The sequence below is a fragment of the Elaeis guineensis genome, chromosome 10 (assembly GCF_000442705.2).
Source record: "Elaeis guineensis isolate ETL-2024a chromosome 10, EG11, whole genome shotgun sequence".
Lineage (NCBI taxonomy): Eukaryota > Viridiplantae > Streptophyta > Magnoliopsida > Arecales > Arecaceae > Elaeis > Elaeis guineensis.
In genome coordinates this window covers 5856093-5868614 of record NC_026002.2, presented here as the reverse complement: position 1 = coordinate 5868614, position 12522 = coordinate 5856093, and the positions used below count along the sequence as shown (strand labels likewise).

General features: G+C 37.5%; 1 protein-coding gene across 1 annotated transcript in view; it reads right to left on the bottom strand.

Annotated features, from left to right (window-relative positions):
* LOC105053476 (chromatin modification-related protein EAF1 B) overlaps positions 1–12522 on the bottom strand; it is a 36993-nt gene that overhangs the window by 4132 nt on the left and 20339 nt on the right.

The following is a 12522-nucleotide window of genomic DNA, read 5'->3' as shown; positions in this document are numbered from 1 at the left end:
AAGAGTTGGCCATGATTACAAGGAAATTTAAAAGTTTATGAAAAGAAGCAAGGGTTGAAGAAGAGGCCTATGACTAAGGGAAAAATAAGCAAGGAGCAATTGGTATGCTACAAATGTAAGCTAGACATTTTAAAGCCGACTACCTACTTTTCAAGAAACCTCTCAAGAAGATCAAAAAGAAGATGATAGCAACTTTGAGCGACGTATCAAGTTCAGATGGTAAACTCAACAAGTAATGAACCTGTGTAGGATGAATTTTATGATCTTTTAGATCAGTTAAAGTAGCTAGATCAGAAAAATAAACTTAAAAAGATCAATCTAAGCTTAGTTAAATAAAAAAGATTTTCTTAAAGAAAAGAAGTAATTAACTAACGAATATATGCACTTTAAAAAAGAAATAAATAGGCTGAAATCTATTGTTGATAAATTTATCTTAATTTCAAGAAAACTTCAAATGATTTTGGATGGCTATAGAGCGATGTATAACAAAGCAAGCCTTAGTTATAACCCATTAAAAAGGCAAATATTTATAAAAAACACCTTTGTTAAAGCCTCTAATGATAGATTACCAAAATAACATATTTTAGTAATGGTAAAGTAGGTCATAAATAATATGTTTGTGATTTTAAAAGAATTGGCAATAGTTTAGTGAGAAAAATATGAGTTCCAAAAGAAACCACAACCATTAACCTAAAAGGATCCAAGAAAGCTTGGGTACCTAAATGAAAAATATAATTTTTGTATTATAAGTGTATCTTGTAGCCAGTAGAATAAAATGGACATCATATCTGGATACTCAAGATACATGGACAATGGATCACAATTCATCATCCTCGGGGTTAAGGATGGAGGGGTGGTCACCTTCAGCAACAATAGTAAAAGGAAGATCATCGGTATTGATAGTATTAAAATCACCCCTACCCTTACAGAGAATATATTACTTATAGATGGATTAAACAAAAAAACTTAGCATTAGTCAACTATGTGATAAAAGTTTTAAAATTATTTTTGAAGCACCTATATGCATTATCTCTAATCCCAATGATGATAGTATAAAATGTTCATTAGACATAGACAAGGCAATATTTATATTTTTTATCTAAATGATTTTTCCATACAAAATGTGCAATGCCTAGTTGTAATGAATGCCAAAATCAATAAGACGAATTAGTTGTTGCATCATAAGTTAGCGCATGCTAGTATGAATTTGATTTCAAAACTTGTTATAAAAAATCTAGTTGTTGGTTTGCCTAAACTAAATTTTGAAAAAGATAAAAATATATGACGCATGCCAACTAGGAAAGCATACTAGATTTTTTTTTTTAAATCAAAGAATGCAATTTCAATTTCTAAACCATCAGAATTATTGCATATGGATTTATTTATATCAACTAAGACCACAAGCATAGCAGGTAAATGTTTTGGTTTTGTGATTATTGATAATTATTTTTGTTTTACTTGGATTTTATTTTTAGCTTATAAGAATGAGCTTTTATTGCATTTTCAAAGCTTTAGTAAAAAGTTCTAAATGAAAAGGGTTTATTGATCTTACTATTTGAAGTGACCATGAAACTGAATTTAAAAATCATAATTTTGAGAAATTTTGCAATGAAAATGAAACTAAACATAGCTTTTGTGCACATGGGATATTTTAACAAAATGGAATTGTAAAAAAAAAAAGATTTATAAAAGAAATGACCAGTACCTTATGTGTTAAAACAATCTTTCAAAATATTTTTGGGCAGAGACAATTAACACAATATGTTACATTTAAGACCATACTTGGACAAGACCCATTTTAGAGAAAACTCTATATGAACTTTGGCAAGAAAACCTAACATTCAATATATTCATGTTTTTGCTTGTTGTTTTGTACTAAACAATGTAAAGGATAGACTGAAAACTTGATACAAAATTAAATGAAGCCATCTTTTTTGACCACTCTTCTACTAGTAAATCTTATAGAATTTTTCATCAAGAACACTAGTAGTAGAGTCCATTCATATTGTATCTAATGAAACTAATGATCATCATGAGGTAAAGACTAAGTCCTCACTTAGTAATGTTTGTAATTATTTAGCTTTTATCTCACAAAAAGAACCCAAAAATATAGATGAAGCAGAAAAGATCATAATTGGATTAAAACAATGCAAAGAGAACTTAATCAATTTGAAAAAAAAATGAAGTATAAAACCTAGTACGTAGACCCAAAGACCAACCTGTAATTAGAACTAAATAAGTATTTAAAAAAAATGTTAGATGAAAATAATAATATAATAAGAAACAAAGCCAGATTAGTTGTATAAGGTTATAATCATCATTCTTCGAATCGTCCTGAACCGGATGGCTTTGATCATGCCGAATCAGACCAGCGGGATATCGGTCCAGTTCTGGCATACAAAACGACACAGGAGCCATCTTGGAGGGAGAAGAAAGAGAGGAAGAGGGAGAAGGGGGAGAAGGGAAGGGAGAGGAAGAGAGGACCTTCGATGGCCGTCAGAGGCCATCCAAACTCTTGCCGAGCTTAATAAGGGTGGAGGGAAGAAGAGAGAGGAAGATGCTTATCAAATCATCGGAGGCCTTCGGATGGATGGCAACACCACCGCGACCTCTCCGATGGCTAGGGAGCCAACACCAAGGGACAGGAAGACGAACGGGCGGCCGAGGCAAGAGGGCCTCTGCCCTTCAATTCAAAAGGCCACTGTTTCGCTTTTTTTTCCTTCTATTGGGTGAAGTCTGCAATACAGTTGCCAACTTCACCGAAACAGGGGTTGTCGACTTTAACCAAAATTATAAAAATAAAATCAAATATGGTGAAGTCGGCAACTGCATTGCTGACTTCGCCTGAAAAAAGAAAAAAAAATGCAAAATAGGGGGTGAACCCTTATTTCAAACTGGAGGGCAGAGACCCTCTAACCTCGATCGTCCGCCCGTTCGCCCATCCCTCGATGTTGGCTCCCCGACTATTGGAGAGGTCGCGGCGGCGGCAGCATCCATCCGAAGGTCTCCGAGGGCAGTAAGCATCTCCCCCTCTCCTTTCCTCCCTCCATCCTTATCGAGCTCAGCAAAAGGTTGGATAGCCATCGAAGACCCTTTCTTCCTCTCCCTCTCCTCTCCCCTCTCTCTTCCTCTCTTTCTTCTGCCTCTCCCCTTCTCTGCCCTATCAGTTTGGCCCGACACGGACTGCTGTGGATCCATACCGAATCATACTGTCAGCCGACCAGTACAAGATCCAATTCTGGTTCAACTGTCCTTGATTATAATCAAGAATAAAGTATTGATTTTGATAGAACTTTTCCACCCACAGCTAGATTAAAAGCCATCAGACCTCTGCTTTTGCATATTTTATGAACTTCAAACTTTCTCAAATTGATGTAAAAAAATGCTTTTCTAAATGGTTACATTTTTTGACTAAAATCTAAAGTGTTACATTGTTGGAAAAGTTCATATAGGACAACCTCATGGTTTTGAAAATTATGAGTTTTCAAATCATATTTTTAAATTAAACAAAGCTTTACATGGTTTAAAACAAGCACCCTACACATGGTTTGAAAGTTTAAGCAATTTTTTACTAAAAAATAATAAGAAAAAATAATAGATACTACTCCTTTTTATAAAAAATAATAATGATCTTTTAATTGTGTAAATATATATAGACAATATCATTTGTGGCACTACTAATGAGGCTTTATGTCAAGACTTTATCAAGTTTGTGCCAGGAAAGAAAGAGCACAATGGAGGAACTTGCATTTTTTCTCGAACTCCAAATTAAACAAATGAAAGTGATCTTTATCAACCAAAGAGTACTGATAGAAATCTTGAAGAAGTTTGGGATGAAGAACGCCAAACTAATTAGCACCCTGATGAGTCCTTGCAAGCTAGATCACGATAAGCATGGTAAAAGTATAGATTCAAAGCTTTATAAAGGCATTATAGGTTCACTACTTTATCTCACTACTAGTAGACCATATATCATATTTATTTTTTGTATGTATGCAAGATTTCAAGCCAATCTTAAAGATTCACACTTAATTGCATTTAAGAGAATCTTAAAATATCTAATTGGAACTCAAACTATTGGATTATGGTACTCTAAGCAATCCTCAATAGACTTAATAGGATATTTAGATGTAGACTATGCAAGATATAAATTGGATACAAAAAGTACCAGTGAAACATGCTCATTTTTAGGTGTTAACTTAATTTTAAGTTTTAGTACAAAATAAAATTTACTAGATACTTATATTGCAACCAAAAGTTGTGCTCAAATCCTATGGATTAAACAACAACTTGAGGACTATAACATACAATGAAATAAAATACCAATAAGATGTAACAATACAAGCACAACTGACTTGACCAAAAATTATTTTCAACATTCAAGAAGCACATCGATATAAGACATCATTTTATGAAAGATCACTTACAAAACAACAATGTAATGCTTGATTTTATTAGCATAGATAGGCAATTAGCTGATACTTTCACCAAACCCCTTTGTGACAGATCTAGTATGATTATGGGAGAATTAGGACTGTAATTATTTTGCTAGAACAAGAATCCTATGAACCCTTACAATTCCTTGATCCACTTTCCATTGACTTGATTTGATACCCTTTAGGATTGACCTTGATTCAACTTTTTTTCAATTGACTTGAATTTCCTCCTGCTCTTGAGCTCAACTCCCAATTTGAGTCAATCTTCAATTATAGCGAGTCAACCCCTTGAATTAAGGGGAAGCTTTGAGTCGACCACTAAGTGCAAAGAAGTCTACTCGAGCTAAGTCGAGTTGAGTCAACTCATCCTCATCATGGGTCGATCCTACTCAAAAGCCAACTCGTGAAACAAGTACGAGTCGATCAATGTCGGGAGATGGTTTTATACCCAAGTCATCCTGATCTCACCCTATTATAACTCCCTATTCGATCCAAAACTCCCTCCAAACTCCTCACTCAAAAACCCCCCTCTCCAGTCCCTTCCCCTTCAAATTCCTCGAATTGGTCTCCAATGGCACCTAGAAAGCAGCTCACCCAAAGATTGAAATGGACAAACACCCTAGAGAGGATGGAATGATGCATGAGCAATGTCCGACCCTCAACCTCCAAAGCACGAAGAGGCGACCCCAGCGCCTCCACAATCAACTCCAACCAAGGTTTGTCTTTCCTCTTGGATTGTCCCCACCGTCCAGAATGTTGATTTTGAGCTTTTAGAATGAAAGGATTCACCATTTGAAGAAAGTTGAAAAAGCTTGGGTGTGGGTTTGTTTGTTCCTTACATGTTCCTACCTTGTCCAACTTAGAGCATTCTACAAGAGTATAAAGTTTGGGGTAGGAACCTTAGAGATGGTGGTGAAAGAAGCCCGTATCGATTTGAACGTCGAGCTCAAGTAGACTCTTGTAGATGTTGATCGAGGGCACCTCCATGGATTGTTTGGATGAGGATCGACCTCCAATGGATTTTGGGTTGAGAGGATGTCAGCAAGTTAGAGGAGACAAGCACCAACTAGCTGCCGGCTGAGATGAGACAACTTCACCACATGATTAGTTGGATTCCCGAAGACAAGATTTGATTGTATTTAAGAGGGAGCATCCCTTAAACATTCCAGTGCTCATGTTCTGGCAGATGCACGAGGCAGCAATGAAGTTGAAGGTCTCTGTTGCTACCAAAAACCGACCTGGCTAGGACCATCAAGAGGGTGCTATTGGGTCCATGGTTGTGGACAATAATTTGCCTTGGAGTCACGGATCTGCATACAAAACAAATAAAAAACAACTCATCAGATTGGCTCCGACCGAGCCCTCCGATGCCTTTCTTTCCCATAACGACTAAGAACTAGCAAATCAAAAATTTCACTTTGGCTCACAAACCAGGAGATTAAGCCCTTGTCCTCATGGTAGGCAAATGACCTTTCCCTTGTAATCGTTGGGAGATTGCCAAGCCTGTGAAACAAAGGCCTAGACAAATGAACCCGAATTATGCTGAGCTTGTATGTAAAAAGGGAAAAGGAGATTCAATGAATGCGATGCCTCCTCATAACTCCTCTACTGCTTCACTACCAAAGGAAAGGCAAAAGATAGTTGATTGATTGAAGAGGCAGAAAAAGAATGCTTATTTCCCCGCTAACCATGAGTGAACAGTCGACTCAACAAAAGCAATTTTTCGTTGGTCCCATGAAACCATTAACCATGCTATAGATCGGACTTTGGAAGAATAGTAATAAAGAGAATATAATAGAGAATTATAGTGTAAAATATTATCCAATTCTGGTCGGCTCACTTTGGCCTTCTCCGATTGGCTTTAAGATCAATCTTTAAGAGCTTTGCCTTTGACAGCTCGGCTTATTGGAGCTCAGCCTTCTCGGCTTTCCAATAAGTTTGGCCTTCTTGACTTTCTGATAAGCTCAACCTTCTAAGGTATGCTTTCTGATGGACTCAACCTTCTCAATATTTTGAGGTCAGCTTTCTAATGAGCTTAGTCTTTTGAGATCTGCTTGCTGATGGGCTCGACCTTTTTGGTCGACTTTCTGATGAGCTCGACCTTCTGAGATTGATTTTCTGATAGACTCAGCCTTTTGAAGTCGATATTCTGATGGGCTCGGCCTTCTTGACCTTCTGAGGAAGGCTTTCTAATGAGCTCGACCTTCTCGACCTTTTAAGATTGATTTTTTGATGGACTCGACCTTCTCAGATCGATTTTCTGTTGAACTTGGCCTTCTCAGCCTTCTGAGATCGATTTTCTGATGAGCTCGGCCTTTTGAGGTCGATTTTCTGAAGAGCTCGGCCTTCTCGACCTTCTGATGAGCTATGAACTTGCAAGAAGGAAAAAAAAAGTATGATGGATGAGGGCTTATGAGCCTCTCATCATGAGAGCTTTGAGTTGTGGGAATCTCTCCCTCTCAGAGATTATCCATTTTTGGATCCCTTGGCCCTGTTTATATAAGTGTGGAGCAAGAATCCATTGTAATTGAAGGTAGAAACCAAAGGATGAGACATAACTCCCTCATTATGATCCATGATCCATCACTCCTTTATTTCGATTGAAATCTACAATAATCATCCTTCTATTTCTGAATTCTTCTTAATTGCAAAGTTGTAACTATCCAAAATTCAAATATTTATATAATTACTAGCCATGTGTCAATTAATGATAGGGAGGCTGATTTATATGCCATATCATATGCCTCCCACTTTCGAGTCCGAGCCATTTTCTTTGGCTCAGGCGAAGTAGTTGGATTGCAATTGATTCTGTTCATGATTAAAAACTTGTGCTATTAGGAATAATTTTGATGGTACTCGTACCTTATTTCTTTTGCTATGATTGTATTTGAGGTCGACTCGGAGTTTTGCGCTTCAATTATCAGTCAAATAGTCCATATTTGATCTTCTACTAGAGTGATCACATATTCCCATCTAGGCACAACTTTTCACAAAGTCTTCTCATCAACCTCGAGGGTCAGTATTTTCGAAATCTAAGTCGAAGTTGAGGTGCCTCTAGCCAATCATTCTCATTGGTTCAGAGCTTCCAACTTGGATCAAGGTGTTTGCTTATAGTCAGTTGGCTAGAGCCAGAGCCGAAGCTTGTACCTTTCATTAGGTTGGTTCTCATTCGACATAATCAAATAATCCAAAGCCGGAGCTTATACCCTTCATTAGGTCGGTGCTCCGCCGATCAAGTCGAATCATTCCGAGCCGAAGCTTGTACCTTTCATTAGATCGATGCTCAGCCAACCGAGTGAATCATCCAAAACCATAACTCATACCTTTTATTAGGTCGGTGCTCAACCGACCAAGTCGAATCATCTAGAATCGGAGCTCGTATTTTTCGTGAGATCGGTTCTCATCCAACCTAGTTGAATCATCTCGAGCCGAAGTTCGTACTTATCATTAGGTCGGTTCACATCTGATCAAGTCAAATAGCGATTCATAAAGGTCTTTCTCGATTGGCCGATATCAGCTTCAATTGCGTTGCTCCGAGGTCGCTGCAACTCGATGTGGTTCGAGGTGGATCTTTTATTGTTTTTCATTGAATGTCAATCCCATGATAGAAAGACACAAGGAAAGCATGTGGAAAGCTGGAGGGCCGAAGGTTCAGCCCCCTACATGGCCCGCCAATCTCTTTCTGCCAAAATCTGGCCAGACCAAGACCATCAAGAGGGTGCTATTGGATCCGCGATTGTGGAAAATGATTTATCTTGGAGTCGCAGATCTGCACACATCATGAATAAAAAAATAACTCACTTGATTGGCTCTAATCGAGCCCTTCGATGCTTAAATCAGATCAGACTTTAAAAGAACAGTAATAAAGAGAATATAATAGAGAATTATAGTGTAAAATGTTAACCTGCTCTAGTCGGCTCATTTTGACCTTCTCAGATTGGCCTTAAGATCAATTTTTATGAGCTTTGCCTTTGGAAGCTTGGCTTATCGAAGCTTAACCTTCTCGGTTTTTTGATGAGCTTTACCTTGGTGGATCTTTTATTGTTTTTCATTGAATGTCAATCTCATGATAGAAAGACACAAGGAAAGTATGTGGAAAGCTGGAGGGCCGAAGGTTCAGCCCCCTACATGGCCCGCCAATCTCTTTCTGCCAAATCTGGCCAGACCAAGACCATCAAGAGGGTGCTATTGGATCCGCGATTGTGGAAAATGATTTATCTTGGAGTCGCAGATCTGCACACATCATGAATAAAAAAATAACTCACTTGATTGGCTCTAATCGAGCCCTTCGATGCTTAAATCAGATCGGACTTTAAAAGAACAGTAATAAAGAGAATATAATAGAGAATTATAGTGTAAAATGTTAACCTGCTCTAGTCGGCTCATTTTGACCTTCTCAGATTGGCCTTAAGATCAATTTTTATGAGCTTTACCTTTGGAAGCTTGGCTTATCGAAGCTTAACCTTCTCGGTTTTTTGATGAGCTTTACCTTCTTGATTTTTTGATGATCTCGGCCTTCTAAGGTCTGCTTTTTGATGGACTCGACCTTCTCGATCTTTTAAGATCAGCTTTCTAATGAACTCAATCTTCTCTTTCTAAGGTTGGTTTTCTGATGAGCTCACCTTCTCGACCTTTTCAGGTCAGCTTTCTGATGAGCTTAGCCTTCTGAGGTCAATTTTCTAATAGACTCGGCCTTCTCGATCTTCTCAGATCGACCTTCTGATAAGCTGGGCCTTCTCTATCTTCTCGACTTTCTGAGGTCGATTTTCTACTTTCTAAGATCGATTTTTTGATACGCTCAGCCTTTTCAAGTCGGCTTTCTGATGAGCTCAACCTTCTCGACCTCAAGTCGGCTTTCTGATGGACTCGATCTTCTCAACCTTCGGAAATCAATTTTCTAAAGGACCCAGCCTTTTCCGCCTTGTGAGATTGTCGACTTTCTCAATCTTCTGAGGTCGATTTTTTGATGAGCACGGCCTTCTCGATCTTCTAGGCCTTCTAATGAGCTATGAACCTAGATGAAAGAAAGAAAAGAGTATGATGGATGAGGCTTATGAGCTTCTCACCATAAGAACTTTGAGTTATGGGAGTCTCTCCTACTCGAAGCCTATCCCTTTTTGGGTCCCTTGGCCCTGTTTATATAGATGTGGAGCAAGAATCTATTATACTTCGAGGTGGAAACCAAGGGATGAGAAATAACTCCCTTATTACGAGCCATCATTTCTTTCCTTATTTGGATTTAAATCTGCCATAATCATTCTTCCATTCTGGATTTCTTCTAATTGCAAAGTTGTAACTACTTGAAATTCAAATCTTTATAGAATTGCTGGCCACGTGTCAATCAATGATGTCCCGAGGCTGATTTATATGCCATATCAATTTCCCCATATCAATTTCATTACCCTACAACATGATCCTTACCTTAATGCTCGAGAAGCATGGTGTTGACTTAGCGGGGGAGACTTCTCAAGCACTTATGCACACCGATACCTACATTGATGGTTCACTACATCTTATGGGGTACAACATTGATAGTGATTTGGTGGAGAGGTGAAGGTGGGTGCGACGAACCTAGAAATGGTGAGTAAGCACAGCGAAAGACCGAACACAACGAGCTAGCAATCCATACTAATTAGGGTACCGAGCTACCTACCCCCACTAATCAGAGACTCGAGCCTCATATATCTTTGTTGATTTAGATGGTTACAAAGGTGAAGTGAGACATTTCTAACATCAAATATCTGATGACGAGTCAGCTTCGAAGGACTGGAGAGATTGAGGAATACGAGGACTCTATAAAGCTCTACGCATAATGACATCAAAACCTTTACTACTAAGCCATAGAAGATGGGAGCCTAAGTTTAGAAGAGCCTTCGAGAGATTCAAAACAAATTGAGGAGATTGCCCGAGTCTCTCACTATAGTAGCCTCCATCTTTGTGGATATGATTGGCAAAATTTGTTCAGAAGCTGGAGACCACTCGATATTCTTATCAACCATCTGCTAATCCTGAACCTCCGAACCCTCTAGTTTAGCCCCTAGAGCTAGGCGCTCTACCATCCATAGCCCTAAGCATAACTCATCATCCCTTAGATAGTCATATTCTGCTTTTGTAGTATCTAGTTACCTTATCCTAGATACCTTAGATGTTTGTTTTCGTTGTCCACTTCACTTATGATGCACTTATCTATGTCATTTAAGTTGTGTTTTGGATGCTTACTATGATGCTTCACTTTTGTAAATGTAACTTACTATGATATTAATGAAGTCGTTCACTTTCATTATGTTGCTATGTTATTAATTCAATGTATGGTTCTTTCTGATAATGATAAAAAAAAGGGAGAAAAGAAATAGAAATAAAAAATTGAATATCAAATAAAAGACAATGGAGGAAATAAACATGAAGATGGATTTCAAAAAAAAAAAAGGATATCAAAGCAATAAATCATTAAAAATAAACTAGACTTTGAACATTGTGCTACATTTATGTTTTATTGTCTGCTCTGACACTTTGTTTTCATTGAATGCATTGGTTGTATCATGGTCAAGCACACACTATTATTCTTGGTACTTAAAAGTTTTATCATCATCAAAGAGGAGGAAGATTGTTGACTCAAAGGTTTGATTTTGATGAGTATAAAATATTTCAATACAAGCCTACTAATCGTGTGCTTTTGAGTACTTAAGGATATGTTCAAGAAGTAAAAACAATCCCTCAATAATTTGATTAGTTAGAGAAGCAATTAATTCAAGGCGCTCGAGTTGGAGAGGACTTTAAAAGTTTTATTGAAGTTCTGAAGTAAAGGAGTTGACCACAAAACAGGTGAAACAGATCCTTAAATGACCACAGGCATAGGTAGAAAGCCAAGATTTTGAAGGATTTTAGGAGTCGACCCCAGCACCACTTGAGTTGATCCTGGCATGTTGGAGAAAACTGGCATATTTCTACGAGTCAACCTTAGAATAGACTCAGAGTGAAATGGAATGCAGTAAAAAACAATTATTTTTTGAGTCAACCTGAGCAGCACAAGAGACGACCCCATCAATCATAAGTTGACTCCAGGATCAGCTGTGTCGACCCCAAAATGGTCTTAGGCAAAAAACAGAACATAGTGAAAAATAACTATTTCTCAAGTCGACTCGAGCATTCCACAAGTTGACCCCTAACGATCACGAGTCGATCCCTTTGCATCTAACAGCTCAAATAGCTAGTTTTTCTGCAAGACTAGAATGAAAATTTATTCCAACAACTATTTTCACCCCTCCAATGGCTAGAAACGGCTTTCCAACCACTTCTGAAGGTATAAAAGCTTTCAACACAAATTGGGAAGAAAAAAAAGAATACCGAGTGCTATTAAGCAATATTCAAAAGGGAACTCCAAGCACACATCTATATATTCTTGAGAGCAATCGATTGAGCATTCAAGTGAGGCAACTAAGCATTAAAGAAGAGCTTCCTCGGCTTCCTACTCGTGCTTCAATGGCTTGTAATTTTGCTCATTAAGAAGCTTTGTAATTTATTATCTTATTGATTGTATTTCTCTATTTTTTGAGTGTAACAAATTTCAAGAGGCTTGAAACTTGGAGGAAAGATTTAGCCAAACTTTTAACTAGATTGTAAAGTGTAATCAGGCCCAGGGAAGGTTGTGATTGAGTTGGTTTTGGTTGATTTCAAAAGAAAATCAATTAGTTTTAATTGTAAGCGCAACAAAAACAATTGAACTACAATCTTGAAATAGATTGTACTGAAATTTTCAAGAATAGTGTTTTAAAAAGTAGATGTAGATGCTGAGTTTGGGACCGAACCAATATAAAACTTGATGTTTGCTATGTTTGTGATCTTTCATTTGTTGCATTCATTCTTTTAGGGTGCGTTTGGTTAGACATTGAAAAAGTACTTTTTTTGCTTTTTGATTTTTAAAAAGCAAAAATCAAAAAGCAATGTTTGGTAACACCATGAAAAGCAAAAGCAAAAAGCAAAATAATCAAAATAATTGCTTTATATGCAAAGCAAAAAATTTTTGCTTTCCAAAACTTGCTTTTTTGCTTTTTTTGCTTCCGCACGTCTAAAACGCCAAACCAAAAAG